We start from the raw sequence: 27,301 nt of genomic DNA on the forward strand, positions 1-27,301 counted from the left end.
AGCCTCTTGTTTATTTTTACCGTCAATATACTGAAAAATAGAAACAAGTCTTTGGATAAGTAAAACATTGTAAAATAACCTTTGAAACATGCGATTGTCACATCCAATGAAAACAGTAGAATGAGTGCCAATCAGACAACTCTCCATCCAAGTCCCAATTTGTAAAAGTTAACAATTATAATTCAAAGTAGGGTCATCAACACTGAGCCTTGACACACACTGAAAAGCAAGCTATAAAGGGTTCGTAAAATGATTAGAGTAAAACCATTCAAACAGCAAATCCAACGGTTTAATCTATATAAAAAAAAACAAGAAAGGAGAAAACACTTCTAATCCACAAAAGACAACAACAGAACATCACTGTGTTTTATTTCTTTAATTAAATACAGGAAGATGTGGTATGAGTGCCAATGAGACAACTCTCCGTCCAAGTCACAATTTATAAAAGTAAACCAGTATAAGTCAAGGTACGGCCTTCAACACGGAGCATTGCCTCACACCGAAATGTTCACAACTGCATGCTATTGCCATCATTATATAATATATAACTTCATATAATTTAAGTTTGTTCTACAGTTTAAAGAAAGGTTTTGGTCTGAGAAAAGTTCTCCTTCAGAGGTCTTTGGAAGAGTAGAAACTGAATTTAGTCGCAAAGGATTGTTCGGAGTATTTCATGATCCCTCCAAAAGAAAACGTAATAAAATCTTAAGTTATAAAGAAAATTGGAAATTTGCATAGAAATAAAGAAAATTCTTTAATATTTTTTATTCAGAAACTCAAGTGTGACTGGGTGAGAATCCCAATAAAACTATAAATTAAGAAAATATTACGATGTTTTATTCATTGTGAAAAAATGCGACAGGGATATAAATGTAATAATTTAAACTCGCATTTTTTATTTTTTTTTATGAGAATTAATCAGTATTTTTCACAATATTGCAACAATTAAAATCACATTTGAGTCTGTGCATTAATTTCTAAATTTACAATAAGACGTCACAGTCTGATAGCTGTATGCAGATTTTTTTGAAAGTGCAATTATTCTTGGATTTTCCTCCTTCTAAAATTGTAATAATAAAAGTATGATATAAATTCTGAGATTACACTACATAAAAATCTATTGACTTCTTTCTTTTGGAAAACTTGCATACTTGTTCAGTCACTTACAACATGTACAAGAAAATCTGTTGTATTTTTTAGTTTAACTTTCTTAAAACATTTTTATGACATTATGATGGAAGTATATTATATGGTAAAGTTTCACTTTTTATCTAAAATTTAAAAAAAATTGGCATTTTAGATATTGTGGTGCTGAACACTAATATACAGTACGGAACCAGTCCATGTTTTATATGTGCCTTATCATGTATCCGTGACGTAGTACACAGAACACACGATCCCGGACTATTCACCTTATTACATGTATTGACATTGATTATTTCCATCATAACTGCATTTTATGTATAATTATTGTTGTATCACCTGAATAAACCCTGGTGAGTTTCATATATATTGTGTTATATTATTAATTATATGCTCGGATCACAACATTGGCGTCGCCGACATCTCGAATCTGTTGATTTTGAAACTACCCCTCTGCACGGTACGTTTCACACCATTTGCTTTCAATTATTGCAAATTATAGCAAGGCTATATTTTAAATTAAAACCTCCATCAATTTTGGGAAGTTTTAGTACTTTTTCAGTCAGTACTACATCATATTCACTGTTTGAAAATTATGCTTGTCTAGTTTCTCGTTTTAGTGAGTCGCCATTTTGAATAGCCATTAGCTGTATCTTGTCTAAATTTAGCAGGACGGAAGTTGGATTTCTGCGCATGCTCTGACAAAACTACAGTACAGGCATCGTGGTTTACTACAAACACCGTTTCGTGCACAATTCCAGTACAGGGAACGTGGTTGATGACAAACACCGTTTCGTGCACAACTACAGTACAGGCAACGTGGTTGATGACAAACACCGTTTCGTGCACAACTACAGTACAGGCATCGTGGTTGATGACAAGCACCGTTTCGTGCACAAATAAAGCATAGACAACATACTAACGAAACAGTTTACTAGCAGTCTGAAATAACAACCATAACAAACCATACAATTTAACCAAATTTTTAAAATGTCAAAACTTATTTTACTTATGGATGCCACTTTGGATCAACTTCAATCAGTTGAGGGTATAGACAATGAAATGGCCATACAGATACTTGAGGTTAGAGATGCCTCACATTTTATAGACTTTAATGCAGTGTCCGGCATTACTGGTGTGCCAAAATCAACGCTAAAGAAATATTTCATTGAACCTGGCATGTTATTCTTATACCAGAAACTGCACAATGAGATAGCAGAAAGTAGACAGGAACTCAAGCAGGATATTGCTTATGTCACATCAGGACTCCATGAGGTAGACAAGAAAGCCTCCCAAATTGACAACATGACGGAGAAGTTTGATGATTTATGTGCTCGCATGACTAAAATGGAACAAACTCAATTAATGGGGTCAACCATTCAGTTTAAAAACCCACTGCCATTATTGCAGGATAATCATCATGAACACGCTGAACAATCAGAGAAGAAACTTGGTGCTGTTGGCGCGACAATTGATACTTTGATAGCCCAGAAAAACCAGCAGGCTGAGGAAAAATTTGGAACTAAACCCAAAACATTTAGTACCCCAGCTAGTTCAGCAACATATCCAGACTTTTCCAAGGTGTCACCAATTAGTAAACCAACTGGACTTTCTAGTTTAGGTGAGTCATTCACCACCAACACAAGTCTACAGGACGATATGTATGCATCTGCAGCGTCCACTCTGAAAGTAAGTACTGCAACTGAAGCGGCTTACCTAAACCATGTGAAACCCAACACTGAAATCCATGTTGAACAGGGGCCCTCGGCTCCCTCTTTGGTTACTTCTAACATGGTGCCCGTTCAGTCAACTTTGGAAATGAAGTCTGAACCAAGCTTCATTCAGCATGTACAATTGGACAATCAGTCTAAAGATGGACAGGGGCCTTTGGCCTCCACTTCGAATACTTCAACTCATGAAATACATACCAATGTATCGCAGGGTTACACTGGACAGGGGACTTTGGCCCCATCGTCATTTTATAACCCAATCATAGTTCAAGGTTCCGCGATACCTAACATGCCACCATTTTGGTCTTACAGTGTGCCACCACCGGGAGCACAACAAAATAACGGATCGACTGTACCGTCTTCTGCAGTTTTTATCCAGGATCAAATAAAGACACTTCAAACATTCCTTCAATCCCAGTACATTTGAATACTCCAGTAGTTATGCCTTCCCATGTACAGTCTGTGAACAACACTTCTGATCAGACCAAAAGTGAAGCTACACACGAAAGGCACAGAGGCAGGGGCAGAAAGCGCTGCCAGAGGGAATCCTCTTCATCAAGTGATGAATCGATAGACAGGGAATCATCCCGTTGGAAGGAGTCCCATACTAGAGAACGAAGCAAAAGCCCACAACTGCCGAAGATGCCAGTCTTTACTGGTTCTGGTAATCTATCATGGGAAGCTTTTGTGTACCAGTTTGAAAGAACTGCAAATCGCCGTAACTGGGATGACGCAAAGAAAACGTGCCGTTTTCTTGATTGTTTGTCTGAAGTTGCACTAGAATATGCCCGACGATCGCATATATCAAGATATGACGACTTGCGGAAATATATAAAAAGGCGATTTAGTAAAAGGGAGGAAGCCTCTGCAGCAAGAAGACAGCTACAGTACATCAGGCAGTTGGACGGAGAGACCGTAGAAGAATACGCAGAAAGAGTTCATTTCTTGACAATGGATGGGTATTACCGGAGTAACAATGACATAATAGATCAACTAGGTACTGAGGCGTTCCTCCGTGGATGTCAGGAGAAGGAGGCAGCACGGATCGTTATAGAGAAAAATCCAAGGACTATAAATGAAGCTTTGAAATGGATTAAGTCTTCGTTAGCTAACCAGAAAGCCATTTATGGAGCTAGGAAATCTTACTCAGACCGACCTCAGTCATATTCTCAACGGCAAGTAACATTTTCTGATATTAATGAGTCTGACCATTCCCCACAAAGGCCCACGGCCTTGCAACATGGTCAGGTGATTGAAAAGGTAGATAACTCATTGCAAACTGATATTAAAGACTTAGTGTCTCTAGTTGGCAAATTATTGAAAGATGGAAGAGGTAATCAATCATCATCTCCCGAGAGGCACCGAGACTATTACAACTCGCCCTCCAGGCGCCCTCAAAGCAATTATGCCCGATCACCAACCCCACCTAGGTCGCAAGTTCCGAAGTCCACAGAATTCGCGCTCCCCATCACCACATAGAGGTCCAAGGTCAAGTAAAGAACAAGACAACATGCCATTTAGAAGGGCAGTATCACCGTCTTTTCAGAGGACCTCGTCCTCGAACTCATCAAAAGATCAAACTTTAAACCGGACAGGGTCAGGCCTCTAGGCTCCCGTCTGACCCACGAAGAAGAGAGCCTTAATGAGCTGGTTGTTAGAAGAACTGTTGGTAGCAATCTAGTTATACCTGCAGCTGTAAATTCCATCCCAGTCAAGGCTACCATTGCCACTGCTGCTATGATTACTTTAGTTAGCAGTTCTCTGATTTCACATATTCAGGAAAACTGTGAATCTGTAGTTTTAAAGGGAATAGGACCTCAACCAGTTATTGGTAAACTCATAAAAAACACCGCTATTTCTATAGGACATACTACTATGTATTGGGACGTGTGTGTCATAGACATGACCGATACCATCATACTTGGACTAGATTTCCTGAATGCATGTAGTGCTGGGGTGGACTTGGTGCACATGTCTGTTGTTTTAAATGGAGAATCCATACCCGCACAATTAGTCGGTGGGAACAATCAGTCTTTATCAGAAGTACTATTGTCCCGATCTGTTAAAGTCCCTCCAAATTCAAGTATGCTCATAACAGTGGAAGTTAAATCGCCACCCGAGAACCACTATGTGATCGTCCCAAAACGTAACAGTTTGCCTGTCTTGATATCCAACGTCATGGGGACTGGACCAAAATGCATATTAAACATCGTCAACGATACTGGACTTCACGTCAAGATAAAGAAAGGGTCATGTTTGGGCTACGCTGAACCAGTAGATGAAATTCTAGATGACAACTTGTCCACCAAGGATACCTATAGCATAAAGCAAGTGCATCTTCCACCAGGGAACTTTTTTGATCAGAAAGATAAACCGTTACCTGACCATCTGCAGGATTTATACGATCGTTCAATCACAAATTTGAAAGATGATCAGATATCTACATTACGGTCATTGTTGATTGAATTTGAAGACGTTTTTTCAAAACACGATTTAGATCTTGGGTGTTTAACTGCGGTCAAACATAGAATTGACACAAAAGATTCACCGCCAGTAAAAAATAGAATGCGGCGAACACCACTGGGATTCCAGGATGTGGAACAGGAATATCTGACTAAGTTGTTGGCTGCAGGTGTAATACAGCCCTCTACATCGGAATGGTCTTCGGCTCCTGTACTTGTAAGAAAACGCGACGGATCTGTTAGATGGTGTGTCGATTATAGAGCCTTGAATGATAGGACCGTGAAAGATTGTTTTCCATTACCCATCATTGAAGATTGTTTGGATTCTTTGCAAGGCGCAACAACCTTTTGCACGCTGGACCTTGCCAGCGGATATTATCAAATAGAACTAGAGGAGTCAGACCAGAAGAAAACAGCCTTTATAACACGCTATGGATTATTCGAACATACACGAATGGGAATGGGACTTTGTAATGGTCCTGCTACCTTCCAACGAGCGATGCAGTTAGTACTTCGGGGACTTACCTGGAATCAAGTTTTAGTTTATCTGGATGATGTGGTGATATTAGGCAAGAGTTTCGACCATTGTATTCAGAGTCTTAGAGAAGCACTCTTAAGGTTCCGGAAATATTCCCTGAAGTTGAAACCTAAAAAATGTCAGCTTTTCAAGGAAGAAGTACAGTTTTTAGGCAAGCTTGTCAGTGCAGAAGGAATAAAAATAGCTCCAACAAAATCTGAAGCGGTACAAAATTGGCCAGTGCCCACAACCAAAAAAGAATTAATGTCCTTTCTTGGATTTGTGAATTATCATAGAGACCATGTTCTCGATTTTGCAGGTGTTACTGCATGTCTTTACGAGCTAGCACACCAGAAAGGTCAGCCAGTATGGGAAGATTGTCATGAGCATGCATTCTTGAATATAAAGGAATTATTAACATTGCCACCTTGTTTAGCTTACCCAAATACACAAGATTTGTTTATCCTGGACACTGATGCTTCAGACATTGCTATTGGTGCCGTACTTTCTCAGCTACAAGATGCATATGGTCAGGAAAAAGTCATTTGCTATGCAAGTCATGTTCTGATGAAACCACAGAGGAAGTATTGCACAACCCATAAAGAACTTTTAGCAGTGGTTAAGTTTTGCCGACACTTTAGGCATTATTTGCTTGGACGACGTTTTGTATTAAGAACAGACCACAATAGTCTTGTTTGGTTGATGAGGTTCAAGCACATCGAAGGCCAACTGGCAAGGTGGTTAGAGGAGCTTGCCCAATTCGACATGGAGATTGTACATCGCCCCGGGAAGAAGCACCTTAATGCTGATGGCCTAAGTAGAATACCTGATTGTCTTGAAGATTGCGACTGCTATAACGCAGGTGCTGACGTAGAAAACTTGCCATGTAAAGGTTGCCAGTATTGTCAAAGGGCTCATACCCAGTGGAGTCGGTTTCTGAACCATGTTGATGATGTCATACCATTCGCTAAGAGACAAGTTAGTCCACTTGAAGTCAAGATAGTAAGTGTAGAGGAAAATCCTAATAATCAGTCAGATGAGTCCGTCACCTCATCAATTCAGGGGCTCCAAGCCTCATCTTTTAATTCAGCGGACTCAATAGATCATGATATGACTCAACCTATATATATCTAATACTGAGGAAGATACTATCCACATTAACTGGATGCAGAGTTATAGTCCACAACAACTAAGACAGTTGCAGTTACAGGATCCAGACCTTTTCCCCCTCATAGAGTGGATAGAAAGTCAGTACGACCCTAGTGATGCTGAGCTGAAATTACAGAGCCCAGCTACCCGAGCTTTAAGGTTACTCGGTTCCTGCTTAAAAGTAATTGACGGTGTTCTTTACTACAAATGGATTAACCAATCGGAACGGAAACCATGCTTGGTCGTACCCAGTAGTTTAAAATCTGATGTTCTTCTGCATTGTCATGATTCAAAAGTGGCTGGACACCTTGGACAACAGAAAACCCTGGACCGTGTGAAGCAGTCGTTCCTCTGGTATCACCTTCATTCAGACTGTATTGACTATGTTAAGTCATGCCATATTTGAAACCAGAATAAAAAGGCACACATTAACCCCCGAGCTGCATTAAGTAAATTTCATGCTGGCTGTCCTATGGAACGTATTCACCTAGATATCTTAGGACCTTTTAATACCAGTGAAAGTGGGAATCGTTACGTACTCATGATGATTGATCAGTTCTCGAAATGGATGGAGATGGCCGCCTTACCTGAGCAATCGGCACTTCTCATAGCCCAAAAATTTGTGGTGCATTTTATAGTCACCTTTGGATGTCCTTTAGAGGTCCACACTGACCAGGGCCGTAACTTTGATGGCAATTTGTTTAAGGCACTCTGTGAAATTCTGGAAATTGCTAAAACTAGGACGACTCCTTATCATCCTTCATCAAATGGGCAGGTCGAGAGATATAACACAGTTGTGTTGCAAATGATTCGTTGCTATATTCAGAAGAAAAACAAGTTGTGGGACGTTGATTTGCCATTACTTACGATGGCATTACACTCAATGGTAAACCGACAAACCGGTTATACACCCAATCGTCTCATGTTAGGAAGAGAAACAATTCAGCCTATACAGTTATTGCTTGGGACTGTTCCTTGTGCCGTTGGTAAATTTGATCCCGATTCCTGGGTAGCGCATCTGGCAACATCATTAAATGAGGTGCATAAACTTGCTCGTGAAAACCTTCGGACATCTCAACATCGACAGAAGAGAGATTATGATCTGCGACTTTCACAAAATCAATATCATAATGGAGATTTGGTGTACAAGATTGATTCATCAACTAAGATAGGACACAGTAAGAAACTTCGATCTCCATGGATAGGACCCTATTTAGTCGTTTCAGATCACTTTCCGCTTTACACAATAAAAGATCGAAAGGGAGAGTCTGTAATTCACCATGACCGTTTGAAGAAATGTAATGACAGAGAGATACCACTGTGGTTGCGTCGATTGAGACACAACATGTTCAATGATACAAGTTTTGTGCATGCTGACGAGAGTACAGATGAAGACACACAAACAGCGTCTGACAACAACCTGCTTTATTGCGGTGGACAGCTGTTACAGAACCTTGATTTGGTTAGTGACGTTTCTCTGAATGATGATTTCCAGCAGCTATTTATTGATCAGGAGAATTCGGACGATGAGGAACCACAGGGGCTATTAGCCTCGTCTACTAATGATGATTTTCTCATTTCAGAGGTTCAGGGGACCAGGTCTCCGACAACCAGTCATGACTATCCATGTACCAGGCGGGGGCGAACAGTTAAGCCGCCGGCTCGGTACACAGATTTCCAGTAGTTCCAGTAGCTACGTAGTGTAAATTTTGTATATAATAATGGATTGTATATACTTACGTTATCTTTTTGTGTCTTGCAGTGACCTGAAATATGGAGGATGACGTTCTTTCACTAAGTGCTCATGGAGAGTCGATTGGTGATGACAGTTCTTCTAAAGCAACAGAGCTTTCTGATATGATGGTTATTGATGAAGTTGGGTATGAAGACACCACCGACGAACCATCTGATAACCGTCAAGTGCAGGACGAAGGAATCTACAAACAGTATGTACATAATCAGAGGTCTGCAGGTGCCCTAGGTCCCGCACCTTTTAAGAGTCGGTCACATCAATGTTTTGTTTGTGGATTAATTACACATGGTAAGATGAGACGGCATGTCTTGAAGACGCATTTGCCTTGGTATTGGGAACCACACACGGCATGTTGGAGCTGTGAAGTTCAAGAGGCACAAGCCGGTTCTTTGGCGCAGCGACATACTATGGAACATGGGGTAGGAAGTACCGTATTTGACGAAGAGCATATGCATCTGTGGTGCCAGCTTATGTTGGGGTCACTTCATCAAAGAAGGTCATGGTTAGAATGTTCCACTCTTGACGATCTCTTAGACTATATTCTACAGAGAGAACTTTACACGTTCGTCAAAAACCAATTTTCATCGCAAGATCTTCAACTTTTGACCTTTTGGGCCGATAATTACTGCCCTTCATCAGTGCCAACTTATAATTGCAATCCACCAAACCATCTCATTTGTATATTCAACTGGGAACTGATAGCAGTTCTCCTGTCCCGAGTCGGTTCAGTGAAACAAGAAAGATTTTTAGTACAAAAATAACGCTTGACATATGAAGGTGCTAACATAGCTGAACCAATTTCACAGTCAGAGGATCAACTTGCATTCGTGGATAGTCATTTCCATCTAGACCAAATACTAAGAAGGATGAGACTAAGAAACTTCCAACACTTACAATCAGTAGTGGCACATGGCTGCTCTCAATATTTTTATTATGGAGTTGCAAATTATGTTTTCCCATCAAGATGGAATAACTGGGCTTCGGACGTTGGCTTTGCACGTAGTGTGTATGTCTCTTTTGGAATACATCCACATATTACTGCAGAAGGCATATCAAAGAGACAGATGGATCAACTGGACTCGCTGACAGATAGCCATTTATGTGTAGCCATAGGTGAAGTAGGACTTGATTACACCACAACTTGTATTTGTCGTCCCTGTCGTAATCCTAGCAAGTGTAAAGAAGAGGCACGTCGTAATCAGGAGGAGGCCTTTGTACAAATGCTGCTCTTAGCCAGGAGGAAACATTTTCCCGTCATAATTCATTGCAGAGATTGCGGTGACGGTTCAGCCGCCAAACGTGCTTTAGAAATAATACTTTACCATGATCTAGCTGACATGCAATTCTATCGCCACTGTTTTGACGGGACTATTGAGGAGATGACTGCTTGGCAACAACTACCAACTATAATTTTCGGTGTATCTGGGAAATTCATTAGGGACAATACCGGTCTAGAAGTAATTCCTAGGATTCCGCCACACCAGCTTGTGCTCGAGACTGATTCGCCGTTTTTATCACCGTTCCCATGGTGCCCAGTAAACCATCCATGGAATCTTCCAGTGATTGCCAAGGAAGTTAGTCGATTGAGGAACATACCATTGTCTGTGTTGATGTGGACTGTTAATGACAATGCTCTGAAATTCTTTCAGATTCCAAGACAAAGACAATAGTGTCGAACAGTAGCTACCCGTTTTAGCGCTTTGGGTTATGTTTCCGAAGAGAAAGATGAATACTTTGTTCCTAGGACCGTTTATCTTTGCGTATTTCCACTATATATCCTATCGTATTGAGTAATGTTTCCAGAGAGGAAAAACATATATTATTCTGTTTTATTTTGTGTATTTTATGAACTATGAAACTTAACTGGTATCTAACATATTTCAAGGAATATTGAACTTTTATGATGTGGATTTATTCATGACCTTTTGTGCAACTGTATGTGTAAAATGATACCACGTTTATTCCGAAATTACTATATGGATAACTTTCACAGACAGTGCGTTATTTCTAGTCGTTTTATTTACCCCTGGACTGGTTCTACTGAGATGGGGCGATTGTGGTGCTGAACACTAATATACAGTACGGAACCAGTCCATGTTTTATATGTGCCTTATCATGTATCCGTGACGTAGTACACAGAACACACGATCCCGGACTATTCACCTTATTACATGTATTGACATTGATTATTTCCATCATAACTGCATTTTATGTATAATTATTGTTGTATCACCTGAATAAACCCTGGTGAGTTTCATATATATTGTGTTATATTATTAATTATATGCTCGGATCACAACAATATTACAGTTCTAACAATAAGGAAATTATCATTGTTCATAATATAAATATCAATTGTAATAGAAACAAAACTGAAAAGAAATGCTAAATGAGTAAATAGAGATAACTACTTGAGGAAAGAAGTTTTTTAATATATATTTGATCTAGATATTTACCTTATGCAAAAAAATATCAATGCATCTGTTAACCTATTTTTATAGAAAGTATGTAACTGTTAGAAAATTGAACTACTATAAGTAAATCTACAAAACACACCAAAAATTATTTATATTTTCCAAAATTAAAGTTTTATATGATTGTGTAGAAATATATGTAAAAGGGAAATTTCTGTCCTACCCAGCTCATATTTAGCCAAATAAAGTGTAGTAAATAATCAAAGAATTTTGTTATATGAAACTTAATTGAATTATTACTTTTAATGATATTTGTCTATTTTATGTCTGTGCAGGCTAGTGGTAAAAGTTGTTATATCTTATCAACACATTTATGTGGGGATAGTGTAGAAATTCTAAAACAGAAATCAGATAAAGAAATAATATCAATGTGTATAGAAACTCTCTCAGAACTCTTCCCTAAGAAGGTAAACAAAGTACATTTCTCCTGGAAAGGAGGTACTTAAGGTGTAGAAATTCTAAAACAGAAATCAGATGAAGAAATAATATCAATGTGTATAGAAACTCTCTCAGAACTCTTCCCTAAGAAGGTAAGCATAGTACATTTCTTCTGGAAAGGAGGTACTTACGGTGTAGAAATTCTAAAACAGAAATCAGATGAAGAAATAATATCAATGTGTATAGAAACTCTCTCAGAACTCATCCCTAAGAAGGTAAGCATAATACATTTCTTCTGGAAAGGAGGTACTTAAGGTGTAGAAATTCTAAAACAGAAATCAGATGAAGAAATAATATCAATGTGTATAGAAACTCTCTCAGAACTCGTCCCTAAGAAGGTAAGCATAGTACATTTCTTCTGGAAAGGAGGTACTTAAGGTGTAGAAATTCTAAAAAAGAAATCAGATGAAGAAATAATATCAATGTGTATAGAAACTCTCTCAGAACTCTTCCCTAAGAAGGTAGGCTTAGCACATTTCTTCTGGAAAGGAGGTACTTAAGGTGTAGAAATTCTTAAACAGAAATCAGATGAAGAAATAATATCAATGTGTATAGAAACTCTCTCAGAACTCTTCCCTAAGAAGGTAAGCATAGTACATTTCTTCTGGAAAGGAGGTACTTAAGGTGTAGAAATTCTAAAACAGAAATCAGATGAAGAAATAATATCAATGTGTATAGAAACTCTCTCAGAACTCTTCCCTAAGAAGGTAAACAAAGTACATTTCTCCTGGAAAGGAGGTACTTAAGGTGTAGAAATTCTAAAACAGAAATCAGATGAAGAAATAATATCAATTTTTATAGAAACTCTCTCAGAACTCTTCCCTAAGAAGGTAGGCTTAGCACATTTCTCCTGGAAAGGAGGTAAACAGGAACAGAAAATATTCTAAAATATTGGCATACAAAACAATTAGCTATAATATTTATCTAAGGTGCACTTGGTATCAAACACCTCGACTTTAAGTAATTTGGCTCATTTATTTTCATAAAAGTTTCACAAAATATTTACTCTTACCCTATAACAAAAATGTAAATATTTCCAAAAAAACTTGAAACACACACTTTATCAGAAAAGTATTATTCTATATATAGCAGTTTGACAAACACTAATTTTGATAATGAAGAAGATAAATATTTCTTTAACTACGGAACGAGATTAAAATGTTCAGCTGAATTTTACAGAGTTACCTCCCCATAATAGCAGTATATGACAGAGAAAAAAAAAAGGTATTGTTTGCTGCAAATACTTCTCTGACTTCATGATGGTGCTGTGTAAAATCTAGCCACAATGTCAATAACTGATTCACTCAAAAGTGCAGTTATTTTAAGAATGTCGCATAACAAAATCGTGTATTTTCTTTAAAGGGGCACTAGCTACGAGATATATAAAAAATTTAAAGTTTGATTTTTGTGGAGCCTGCAACTTTTGTTGCAGAAAGCTCGACATAGGGATAGTGATCCGGCGACGGCGGCTACGGCGGCTCCCGCGGCGTTAGCTTACTTCTTAAAAGCTTGATATTTTAGAAGGTGGAAGACCTGGATGTTTCATACTTTGTATATAGATGCTTCATGTTACGAAGTTTCCGTCAGTCACATGTCCAATGTCCTTGACCTCATTTTCATGGTTCAGTGACCACTTGAAAAAAAAGTTCAAATTTTTTGTAATGTTGAACTCTCTCTTATTATAAGTAATAGGATAACTATATTTGATATGTACGTACCTTGCAAGGTCCTCGTGTCTGTCAGACAGTTTTCACTTGACATCGACCTCATTTCATGGTTCAGTGAACAAGGTTAAGTTTTGGTGGTCAAGTCCATATCTCAGATACTATAAGCAATAGGGCTTGTATATTCGGTGTATGGAAGGACTGTAAGGTGTACATGTCCAACTGGCAGGTGTCATCTGTCCTTGACCTCATTTTCATGGTTCAGTGGTTATAGTTAAATTTTTGTGTTTTGGTCTGTTTTTCTCATACTATATGCAATAGGTCTACTATATTTGTTGTATGGAATAATTGTAAAGTGTACATGTCTAGCGGGCAGATATCATATGACCTTGACCTCATTTTCATGGTTCAGTGGTCAAAGTTAAGTTTTTGAGTTTTGGTCTTTTTATCTAATACTATATGCCATAGGTCAACTATATTTGGTGTATGGAAATATTTTATGATCTTTATGTCAGTCGCGCAGATTTTATTTGACCGTGACCTCATTTTTGGTCTATTTTTCTTAAACTATATGTAATGTGTCAACAATATATGTTGTATAGAAGTATTGTTAGCTGTACATATCTGCCTGGCATGGTTCATCTGACCTTGACCTCATTTTCAAGGTTCATTGGTCTCTGTTAAGTTATCTTGATTAATGTTAAGTTTATGTGACAGTTGTAATAAAGCTTAGCTTTATACTTAGGACTATCAACATAATATCAATGATTAGTATAGAAGGCGAGACATTTCAGCGTGTGCACTCTTGCTTTCTGTTCAATCAATAATGAAAGTGAAATAGTGAAATAACAATTCGCTTTTTGCAGCCAAAAAGGTTCAATTTTGTCAAATTACGGTAAGAAACATTGATAATGAGTAATTCACTTGCAAGTGAATGAGTCGACCTCTTTAAATCCGTATTCATTTGAACGTCAATTTAACCCCTAGCTAGAGATTGACAACGCATGCATTGTACGTGTACTGGTTGTTTAAAAAAAAGTATGTCAACAATGAAAGTGAAACTACGGTAAATCATTTGATTACTTATTTGGTGCACATAAAACCATTCTTATACGGTTAAAAACAATGAGAAACATCTATTTTTAATCTATAAAATAAAATCAAACAGACCCATAGAAATCCATTTGCACGTGTTGGTTTAATCTATTCATATTTTTATTTATGTTTACATCGCTTATATGGTCATCTGAGGTCAAATCGATAGTTAATTAGACGGAGTCTGGACTAAAATACACACGAAACGAACCTATATAGTATCTACCCATTGCTCTGTAAATTGTTTATTTTAGACTTTTGATAGTTTGGATAAATGTTTTACATTGTTATAAATCAAATATGAGAATTTGAGTCAAATCGGTGACCATGCATTTGACAGCTAGTGCCCCTTTAAGCACAGTTATGTATTAAATTGCACATACATGTAACAAATTCATGTATTTTCAAAAAGTGACAGTTATGTCCTGAACTACTCATATATCAAAATCGTGTATTTTCATCGTGTAAAATTTTTGATGTATTTTCATAAAATGTGGCTCAGTCTTGAATTATAGATATCAAAATCATGTATTCTCAGAAAGTGGAGTTATGATTTGAATCAGGCAGCGTGAGGCTTAGCATATCAAAATTGTATATTTTTGCAGCAAATGCAGTTATGCTTTCATCATATATGCCAAAATCATAATTTTAGGAAATGCAATCAAAACCTTATGGAACTGACTTGATATCTAAATGTTCCAAGGCTGATCACTACCTTTTTTGATACACAAGATATAGTGCATTGATCATAACATTCTATACATCCTATTCATTAAAATTCCCAGAAATTTATCAATGACATACATGTAATATATGCTCAGATATTCAAGGCATAAAATGAAGTTACACTTGTCCAGACAATAACATTACTTTAGCAAGGTGCATTAATCTAATATCTGTTCTAAAAATAGAATGATGTCATTGTTAAAATCACCTATAAAATTGGGAGTTGTCTTCCTTTGTCGAGAATAGCTGTTAAATCAACTACAACCAATGCAATAATTAATTTTACTTCCCACTGATAAATTGGAGCAATCTTTACCGTTCAGTGCTTACAAGCACTTTGACTTAAGAGTATTTTTATAAGACAATAACAATCAAAACCAAGGAGTAAACAAAGACTCACAAAACAAAAAGACATTCACATCAACAGTTATAAATAATAAATAAGAAACAACACGAACTAAAGCCTAGCAATGTCTCGAATTACACTTATCAAAATCATTTATTTTCAGAAAGTTCCAAAGCCACAGAAGTACATAGTAACCAGATGGTACCAGGACAAACATATACAGATGGCTTATAGCCACATCCCTGTAGGAGCTACTGGAGATCTGTATGATGATCTAGCGGCAGATGTTGAAGGCAAAATCCACTTTGCCGGAGAAGCTACTAATCGTCAGCATCCTCAATCTGTTACTGGAGCATATATTAGTGGTATGAGGGAAGCAGAAAAAGTGTTCCATCAATGGCAATCAGTTGATGTTTTAAGACGTTAGAAAGAACTGTTATTGTTTGAATTCTTTTGATTATTATGAGTATTAAGAAATTATCTGTTTTGAACCTTTAGAAATAACATCAACTTTGTTGAAGCCCTACAGTGACCTATAGTTTCTTTGTCACATAATTTGGTCACTTGTAAAGAGTTGTCTCATTTGTAATCATTCCACATCCTTTTTGTATATATACAATGACAAAATAAGTACACTCCTTTTTTTTTTAGATTCTATCGTCTAAAACAAATATATATATAAATATATCTTTTTTGATGAAATACCAATTAACATGTTTAAAGCAGTTTCTGTGATAATATTTCATTAATGGTACCAATTTTTTGACACAACTTTTATATAAGTAGCTGTTTATCCTTTTTTAAGTTTTGTAGAACAGGACTGACATAAATCTATTGTCCTGAATCCCTTCACATCAATCTGGGGTCTTTATTGATTTACTTATATTGAATATAAAATGTATGTGGGAGGCTAGAGATTTAGAAAAAAATCTGTACAATCAAGAACTTTTTTTTTCCATAATTTTGCATGATGGTAATAAACACATACTCAAAAAGACACCTGTTATACAAATGTAGCTGACAATGTGGTATGGGCTCTGCTCATTGTTGAAGGCTGTATGGAGACCTATAGCTGTTAATTTCTGTGACAATTTTGGTCTCTTGTGAAGAGTTGTGACATTGGCAATCATACCATCTTTTCTATACATGACCCATATTCAATAGTTAAAATTACTGCCTACACTCCCACATACATTTTAATGGAATAGCTCTTCTATATATGTATCAACAAAACAGGAAAAGAGTGTGATTTTCTTTAATATCATAAATTTAGTATTGAATATTTCAAAATGGCAAATGTTTTTCCATCCATGAAGATGGAGGACCATTGGGGTTTCTTTTTCTAGTTTAATAACTATGTTAGGTAGCTGTCAAATTATGGTAGAACCTGTATCGATTATTATTGATACAAGTTTGTAGTTTAGTAATAGGTTCATTGTATGATTCAAAATGTTAAATATACTTATAAGTACCAAAAAAATGTAGACCATAACATATTGTTTTTAATATTTCTGGGCTGGCAGTAAATTTAGTGATATATGATTTTTATATTTAGAATGAAATTGATATACATTTGATTTGAATTTATAAAATTATTTAGAATTTTACAATTTTTTTCTTGAATGAATTTTTGAATATTATGATTCTTTTATTTGTTTACAAGTATATTTAGTATTGGTTATTTTTGATATATTTATAAAATTTTAATAAAAAGGCTACTAAAAATAAATAATTTATTTCTTCAAACCCTTGCCTCTCGATCATAAAACTTTCGAGTTAGTTGTTAGTACTCGTACTCCAAATTTAACCAATCATAATGCTGGATTTCATGTTTCAAGCACGATTGTTGTGCTCAGAGCACTGAGCAAAGTTTTATATCTTCAAACCCTTGATTTTGAAATAATCAACTCCTATGGATTTTAATGCACTGCCAACAACGATGGTGTTCATTGTATTATATGGTATGCTGGTCTGTCTGTCCGTTCATATATAGGTTTCACTGTATGTGACTTCAAACATATATTTACAAAGACATGATTCAAGAAACAGATTATTTATATCATGTATACTAAATGACCTATTCTACTTTTTGAATTTTGTCATTTGATAATTATATATTATTTATATCAACTTATTTAAGTACATAGGCAACAGTTTTTCATTTTTTCATATTTTATTCCATAAAGTGTAATATTAAAGAACAAAATATTATTTTTATAATTTATTCCACCTTTTCAGCATGTCTGTCAACTTGTTGAACTGGTTCAGAATGTGTACTTTTTTTTTGTATCTAAAACTTGACATGAACTGTTTTAAAATGGGGATCTGAGTTATTAAATGAAATAGGGTAAGAGGGAATGACATCCTGAGTTCTTGTAAAAAGGGGTGTGAATTCATACGAAAAATTAACGCACTATTATATTTTTTATCTGAAACTTATTTGAAGTTATTGTTTCATGCCACATTTGAAATGCCATTGCTGCCTATATTGATTATAGTTAAAAAGAAAGGACAGAAATTTAGCTTTGTTACAGCTGAATGCATTGAGTGTGTATGTAAAGGTAGAATCTTTGGTTAGCTTGCTTGTTAGCTGAACCGTCATTATAAGGTTAGGGCTATTCCAGAAAAAAATTGTATGGGCGGGTTGGAAGGCAGTTGTTGTCAACACCCGCCACCCAGACAATTGTAATTGAGCATTATAGTGCATTATAGTGTGAAAAGTTGCTCGGATACCCATTACCATGTATTATTAATACAATGTGCCTTTCAACCCCCCCATACATTTTTTTCTGGAATAGCCCTTATGTATACAACCCTCCTTCCGCAGTAGTTTAGTTCAACAAACAGATAGGTTAGCTGTCCGAGTAGTCTACTCTTAAAGGAGGGTAGTTTACATAGCATAATAATATCATGTCTCATATATATAATATCTTTGTATTAGTAGGATTTTTGTCATGTTAAATATTTGGGGTTTGATTCCTATCACATTTATACTTTTCTTGAGTTTAGTAAGTATGATAATTGTTATGCCTTTTAACACCCACAATGGAGTTTCAACAACAATGTTTTTTTATGATTGCCAATGTCGATCCTTCTTTAGTATGAAACCTTACAGTTGTGAATCTTTTTGTCATGAAATGTAGATATTTTGAATATTGTTATATATTAGTTCTCAATATAGTATGATGATGACGATTTGTAGATAAATTTTTACTTAATTCCTATTAGTAAATAAATGCTCAAGCAAAATTTTTGTTAAATAGAATGAAATAGTTGGGGCATTATTACTATACACTTTATTTAGTAGTAGTTTTAAGGTTACATGAGTTTTAAAAATATTATTGAAATTCTTTATATTATCTGGTATGATTGCCAAGAAGAGAACTGTCAAACAGATTCCAAATGAATCTGATTTAAGTAACTTCAATATTGATCCTTTCCCATTAAACTATTCAGACGTTATGGATATAAAAAAACAAGAAATAGACATTTTATGTAGTTTCCATGCAATAAATTGTTTGATCTTTGATTTTCAAATTTTATGATCATGTTATTACTGATGACAAAATGAACTCAAGTCTGTTCAGGAAGAGGCTTGGTCCTCGTTGCTTTCACTTTGACCCTTATTAGTATTTTAAAATCCTTGTTTGCTGTAGTTTTGAAAGCCTCTTGTATGACTTCAAAAAATCTAATTAAATATAATTAGAACCTGTAGAATAAAATCCTTAAATTGCTCCCCTTTTTATAGGTCACAAATCAATGCCTGACATATCAGAACAGGATGAATTCCAGGATTTAGTATTAATAAGCTTGAATGTAATAAGACTATAAAGTATCAATGGTATTTTGAGACATCGTTCATGTGTTATGTATGTTTTATTTTTTCGGAAGGTTTAGACAGATTTATTTAAATGGTTAAAATTTTTGTAAAAGTTAAAATTATTTTTGTACAAATTTAAGCATTTTTGTAGCAGTTGAAATAACAATTTACTATTGAATTGTTTGATTTTTGTTGCACATGAGTATTTGGTAGATTTGTATTTAACATTTATTTTATGTATTTCTTAAATATTTTTGATACCAGTCAACTATTCAAATGAACCTTTTTTCATAAAAGAAATTAAGGTTAAGTCATAAAGACATTTGCCCTCACCACATAATTTATGAAAGTGAAAAGGCTACAAAATGTAATTTCCAATGCAATATTTCAGAATGAATATGAACAATTGTATTGTGTTACACTCAAATGAAAATGACATATAATTTTGAATATGTATTAAGATTGACATTGTTCCTAGTGCATGTAGTGTATTGATACAAATATTTTCTGATTATATTACCCAGAATCCTTCACAATTTTGTTACATGATTTTATAGAAATAAAACTTATTGTATATGTTTATTTGTGAAATTGAAATGATAGTAATTTCTTGTTATAGGGTTTTTGTAATTATTTTTAGAAACTTGTCACAACATTATTGAACATGCTGTATGAAACGTTTACAATAAATCTATGAAATTTCTTGTCTTCTGTCTTATGATGTACGTTGTCTATTTTGAATTTGTACACCATTGAAGGAAATTATTTGAGTCTCCATCAAATCATTTGATTGACTCCTAAACAATCAGTGGCAAATATTTGACTTCTAAACAAACAGTGGCAAATATTTGATTCCTAAACAAACAGTGGCAAATATTTGACTCCTTAACAAACAGTGGCAAACATTTGACTCCTAAACAAACAGTGGCAAATATTTGACTTCTAAACAAATAGTGGCAATTATTTGAATACTAAACAAACAGTGGCAAATAGTTGACTCCTAAACAAATATTGGCAATTATTTGACTACTAAACAAACAGTGGCAAATAGTTAAATTCTAAACAAACAGTGGCAAATAGTTGACTCCTAAACAAATAGTGGCAATTATTTGACTACTAAACAAACAGTGGCAAATAGTTAAATTCTAAACAAACAGTGGAAAATAGTTGACTTCTAAACAAACAGTGGCAAATAGTTGACTCCTTAACAAATAGTGGCAATTATTTGACTACTAAACAAACAGTGGCAAATAGTTGACTGCTAAACAAATAGTGGCAATTATTTGACTACTAAACAAACAGTGGCAAATAGTTGACTCCTAAACAAATAGTGGCAATTATTTGACTACTAAACAAACAGTGGCAAATAGTTAAATTCTAAACAAACAGTGGCAAATAGTTGACTCCTAATCAAATAGTGGCAATTATTTGACTACTAAACAAACAGTGGCAAATAGTTGACTCCTAAACAAATAGTGGCAATTATTTGACTACTAAACAAACAGTGGAAAATAGTTGACTTCTAAACAAACAGTGGCAAATAGTTGACTCCTAAACAAATAGTGGCAATTATTTGACTACTAAACAAACAGTAGTAAATATTTGACTCCTAAACAAACAGTGGTAAATATTTAACTCCTAAACAAACAGAGGCAAATAGTTGACTTCTAAAGAAACAGTGGCAAAAATTTGATTCCTAAACAAACAGTAGTAAATAGTTGACTACTAAACAAACAGTGGCAAGTAGTTGCCTCTTTAACAAGCAGTGGCAAATAGTTGACTCCTAAACAAATAGTGGCAAACATTTGATTCCTTAACAAACAGTGGCAAAAAGTTCGACTACTAAACAAACTTGCAATTATTTGACTACTAAACAAACAGTGGCAAACAGTTGACTCCTAAACAAACAGTGGCAAATAGTTGACTCCTAAACAAACAGAGGCAAATAGTTGACTTCTAAACAAATAGTGGCAAATATTTGATTCCTAAACAAACAGTGGCAATAAGTTGACTACTAAACAAACAGTGGCAAATAGTTGACTCCTAAACAAACAGAGGCAAATAGTTGACTCCTAAACAAACAGAGGCAAATAGTTGACTTCTAAACAAATAGTGGCAAAAAGTTGACTCCTAAACAAACAGTGGCAATAAGTTGACTACTAAACAAACAGTGGCAAATAGTTGACTACTAAACAAACAGGGGCAAATATTTGATTCCTTAACAAACAGTGGCAAAAAGTTCGACGCCTAAACAAACTTGCAATTATTTGACTACTAAACAAACAGTGGCAAACAGTTGACTCCTAAACAAACAGTGGCAATTATTTGATTCCTTAACAAACAGTGGCAAAAAGTTCGACTCCTAAACAAACTTGCAATTATTTGACTACTAAACAAACAGTGGCAAACAGTTGACTCCTAAACAAACAGTGGCAAATAGTTGACTCCTAAACAAACAGAGGCAAATAGTTGACTTCTAAAGAAACAGTGGCAAATATTTGATTCCTAAACAAACAGTAGTAAGTAGTTGACTCCTAAACAAACAGTGGCAATAAGTTGACTCCTAAACAAACAGTGGCAAATAGTTGACTTCTTAACAAACAGTGGCAAATATTTGATTCCTAAACAAACAGTAGTAAGTAGTTGACTCCTAAACAAACAGAGGCAAATAGTTGATTTCTAAAGAAACAGTGGCAAATATTTGATTCCTAAACAAACAGAGGCAAATAGTTGACTTCTAAACTATCAGTGGCAAATAGTTGACTCCTAAACAAACAGTGGCAAATAGTTGACTCCTAAACAAACAGAGGCAAATATTTGACTACTAAACAAACAGTGGCAATAAGTTGACTCCTAAACAAACAGTGGCAAATAGTTGACTTCTTAACAAACAGACGCAAATAGTTGACTTCTAAAGAAACAGTGGCAAATATTTGATTCCTAAACAAACAGTAGTAAATAGTTGACTCCTTAACAAACAGTGGCAAATATTTGACTCCTAAACAAACAGTGGCAAATAGTTGACTACTAAACTATCAGTGGCAAATAGTTGACTCCTAAACAAACAGTAGTAAATAGTTGACTTCTTAACAAACAGTGGCAAATATTTGATTCCTAAACAAACATTGACAAATAGTTGACTACTAAACTATCAGTGGCAAATAGTTGACTCCTAAACAAACAGTGGCAAATAGTTGACTTCTTAACAAACAGTGGCAAATATTTGATTCCTAAACAAACATTGACAAATAGTTGACTTTTAAACAAACAGTGTCAATAGTTGACTCCTTAACAAACAGTGGCAAATATTTGATTCCTAAACAAACAGTGGCAAATAGTTGACTACTAAACAAACAGTGGCAAATAGTTGACTTCTAAAGAAACAGTGGCAAATAGTTGCCTCTTTAACAAGCAATGGCAAATAGTTGACTACTAAACAAACAGTGGCAAATAGTTGACTTCTAAAGAAACAGTGGCAAATAGTTGCCTCTTTAACAAGCAGTGGCAAATAGTTGACTCCTAAACAAACAGTGGCAAATAGTTGACTTCTAAACAAACAGTGGCAAATATTTGATTTCTAAACAACCAGTGGCAAGTAGTTGACTTCTCAACAATCAGTGGCAAATAGTTGACACCTAAACAAACAGTGGCAAATAGTTGACTCCTTAAGAAACAGTGGCACATATTTGATTCCTAAACAAACAGTGACAAATAGTTGACTTCCAAACAAACAGTGGCAATAGTTGACTCCTTAACAAACAGTGGCACATAGTTGACTCATAAACAAGCAGTGGCAACTTTTTGACTCCTAAACAAACAGTGGCAAATAGTTGACTCCTAAACAAACAGTGGCAAATGGTTGGCTTCTAAACAAACAGTGACAATTATTTGACTACTAAACAAATAGAGGGAAATAGTTGACTTCTTAACAAATAGTGGCAAATATTTCATATATATAATCAGGGCAAGAAAGTATCAACAATTATGTTTGAAATAGGATGGTTCTGAAAATGTGATAGGCAGGGATGAAGCGCAAGACATAAGTACTGGTACTGCCACTTTGAAACTATGGTAGAGGATCCATAGCAATTATGATAGCTTTGCAAAATTCATAAGGTGAACTGTAACGAAATTTTCAGAACTAGAAAGTGGAGTAATGACACAATCTAACCAGAATAAAAAAAGCAAACAGTTCACCAATCTCATAGATAAAATATCTGGAGGTGATATGTAGATTAGATTCTTGAGCTCTTTTATACAAAGTTTACCAGTAAATTGGTTCAGTTTGATAATTTTAAATAACAGAAAATTTTAAAGTTTGTGTGCTCTATTACACACCTGTAAACTCTAGGGAAAAGTGTGTACATATGGAATACATATATTTCTCTGAATCACAGTGTTAATAACATTATCTTCCAAAACTTACTTAATGTCAGTAGTGTCAAATTTGAAAAATCTTGCTTAAGTAATGCTCATTGATTTTAAAATGAACAAGATAGGGTAAGTGTATGAATTGAAGATGGTGACGAATTTGTGTTGAATGCACAGTGGCAAATATTACATGAAAATCAGGACAAAGACATGTTGATGCGATTTGACCTTCATCACACCAACGGAAAGTGTTCACAATGTTTCAGTTGATCATACAAATCGATTAAAAAACATATCAGCCGATATTAATGGGTAACGAGTGCATCTTATGATTGTGGCACATTACCTTATGATATATGTTGTGCTGTAACACCGCTATCCGAATTAAGGGGAAGGGTTGATATCACCTTAACATGTATAAACTTACACATTTTGCACATGTGCAGAGTCAGGAGGCTGCTATTCAATGGTCGTTGGTTGATATCTATATGTGTTTATCATTCAGTCTTTGATTTTCTCGTTAGAACTTGTAATGCCATGTATGTCGCGGCATTTCATAATTTACATAACAAAATATGCGTTTACAATACATCGTTGTCAATATAGTGGAATTTGACACAACTGACAAACAAACAAGAGCTTTAGCTAGCTTTAAAACCAGGTTTCATCCACCATTTGCTACATAAAAAAATACCTGTACAAAGTCAGGAATATGCCAGTTGTTATAAAATCGTTTAATGTGTTTGAGCTTTTGATTTTGCATTTTGATTATATTAGGGACTTTCCGTTTTGAATTTTCCTCGGAGTTCAGTATTTTTGTGATTTAACTTTTGGTCATTGTTGAAACCGTACTGTGACCTATAGTTGCTTGTGTATGTCATACATGTTAGTGTTGTGTTTCTGTTATGTCATAGTTTTCCTCTTATATTGAATGTGTTTCCCTAAGTTTTAATTTGTAACCCTGATTTGTTTTCTCAATCGATTTATAAATTTCGAACAACGGTATACTACTGTTGCCTTTATTTAAAGGTACATCATATGATTTCTGGCGTACAGTTGTCTCATTGAAAATCATTCATATTTTGGATTTCATATATGTTAACCACAAACTGACAACTTTAACGACCAAATATGGTATCATTTTAGGCGCGATATAAAGGACCTATAAAAGTAGATCAAAACCAGGCAAACACAATTAGTTCTTGTTTACAAGGTAATTGTCCACAGTAAAATGTCCCCTCAAATGAGAACATTATTTTCAATCGAGATTTAACTTCTAAATGATGCATGCTAGCAGAAACAAAACAAATGCGAATGTCCAAGTCGTTGAATCTGCTTGTGATCGACCCCACGACCCTCCAACACTCTATGTCAAGCACATTATCACGAAACTTCCAAAGGTGGTTCTTATGACAAATAATTGCACTCGTTACAAACACAATCATTACTTGGTGTTCTCAAAAACGTATTCATTGTAAAAATATAGCCATTGATAAGTGGTTGGATTACTAACTAGGAAAACTCGTTTTTATTGTAATCCAGTTTTAGTCCGTAAACCATAAAAACATAAACAACCAATAATTTCAGTCTATTGACAACCACTGTGAAATAAACCTATGAACTCAAAAATGTAATACTTTACATTATTACAAAGCACTGAATCCACCACAAATAGGTGATTAATTACTCAAACTAAACAAATCCTTTTCAAATTTTTAATCTATCTATGGATACTGAACCTTAAGAGTCCTTTTAAAAACTTTACCAACTGACCCACCACCAATATTGATCGTCTTCATCCCCAGGGGTAATGTGTATGCTGTTCTTCGTGGATAGGACTTTGAATCAAAGATACATTGATATAAATGTACATCACCTTCTAAAATGGTAATTTTAACAAATACTTCAGCAAATTAAAACACATTCAAAACTGATACATGGTTTTATTATGATTATAATTATATCAACAAAATGTATTTCTATATTACAATGTAAACAATACAGATACAAGAAACCGTTCATTACACAATTTGGAGATTGATTTTGATATTATTTTATAATTTCACAAGGAATTAAGTTGTTATCCATTATCCACAGTCTGCATCGTCTACATGTGGACAATGATTTCTTTCAGAAAGGGAGCTGTCATGGTAAAAATTCGTTCTCTGTAGATTTTTTACTTTACAATATCTTTAAAAATGAAGAAACAAATATAAGTCATACTTAAACATAGCAAGGTGGTCATACACTCTTGTATCGTCATAACTTTTTTTAAGGAGAGATAAAAATAAATTTAAAACAACAGTGCACACATTGAGTCGCCATTCCTGATTTACAATTTTTTGGTGCAAGGTTCTACTGAACATGGTTATCCTGTATAGTATATCCTGTATATTATATACCTCGTCATATGATGTAATATAAAAGCAAAAATCAATGTCAGTTATACATTTCACATAGATTCAAAGCTAGGTAAAAAAAGAATAGAAAATATTTAAACCAATCTATATTATGTTTATTAAAGATATCAATTAAAATGGGTAGGACAAAGTCTACACATGTATAATGTATATATGCATGCAATTGCATTAGGTCAATTGCTATCTGATGCAGTTCATATTTTGGTATACGACAGTACCCCAACATCACAACAAATTAAGAAATATAGGGGTTTGTCATGTTGGCAAAACATATAAAATAGTACATACATTCAAAAATACCATGATTCAACATAACAATAGAATCAAAAAGGAAGTCTGTATTTGTATACCATATATAAAATATGTTATACAATCAGTAAAATGTTACACAAATGAAAACACAAATCAACAATGCAGTACAAATAAAATGGACGACTCCAGATTATACAGTATATAAAATATGCTATACAATCAGTCAAGATGTTACACAGGAGAAATCATTAACTTACATAGCAATACAATCAAAATAGCTGTATACCGTATATTCAGTATGCCATATAATCAGTTAAATATTCCATAAGAGAAAATATGAACCAGCAAAGCAATAAAATCTAAATGGTAGTTTGTATTTGTATACAGTACATAAAATATGACATGTACAATTAGTAAAGATTTTACACAGGAGAAAGCATTAACTTACATAGCAATACAATCAAAATAGCTGTATCCCGTTAATTCAGCCATATAATCAGTTAAATATTACATAAGAGAAAATATGAACCACCAAAGCAATAAAATCTAAATGATAGTTTATATTTGTATACAGTATATACAATATGACATGTACAATCAGTAAAGATGTTACACAAGAAAAGAAAACATAAACCTACATAGCAATCAAATAAAAATGGTAGTCCAGATTTGTATACAGTATATAAAGTATGTTATACAATCAGTAAAATGTTGCTCAAGAGAACAAAATAAAAAAAACTAGTAATAAAGTCAAAATGGTAGTCTCTATTTGGGTAGATTATATACAGTGCCAAACAATCAGTAAAGATGTTACACAAAAGAAAACATGAATCAACGTAACAATACAACTATATATAGGGAGTTTGTCAGGCGGAAAGAAGAGTGACTTTATAAAACAACGAAATAATTGAAAAAACTAAGTGATAGTAGAACTATATTGA

At 34.8% G+C, this 27,301-nt stretch overlaps 3 long non-coding RNA genes across 3 annotated transcripts in view; all 3 read left to right on the top strand.

The window, feature by feature from the left end:
• Positions 1-1,305: 1,305 nt before the first annotated feature.
• LOC143054687 (uncharacterized) lies at positions 1,306-11,015 on the top strand. Its single transcript, XR_012971787.1, has 2 exons — positions 1,306-1,496; positions 8,764-11,015. It is a non-coding gene; the product is annotated as an uncharacterized LOC143054687 (long non-coding RNA).
• Positions 11,016-12,290: 1,275 nt separating this feature from the next.
• On the top strand, positions 12,291-16,140 carry LOC143054413 (uncharacterized). Its single transcript, XR_012971663.1, has 2 exons — positions 12,291-12,373; positions 15,661-16,140. It is a non-coding gene; the product is annotated as an uncharacterized LOC143054413 (long non-coding RNA).
• Positions 16,141-16,542: 402 nt separating this feature from the next.
• LOC143055563 (uncharacterized) overlaps positions 16,543-27,301 on the top strand; it is a 436,292-nt gene continuing 425,533 nt past the window's right edge. The window contains exon 1 of the long non-coding RNA XR_012972085.1: positions 16,543-18,348. This is a non-coding gene — a long non-coding RNA (uncharacterized LOC143055563). The remainder of the gene's footprint in view (positions 18,349-27,301) is intronic.

The sequence above is a fragment of the Mytilus galloprovincialis genome, chromosome 12 (genome assembly GCF_965363235.1).
Source record: "Mytilus galloprovincialis chromosome 12, xbMytGall1.hap1.1, whole genome shotgun sequence".
In the NCBI taxonomy this organism is placed as follows: Eukaryota; Metazoa; Mollusca; class Bivalvia; order Mytilida; family Mytilidae; genus Mytilus; species Mytilus galloprovincialis.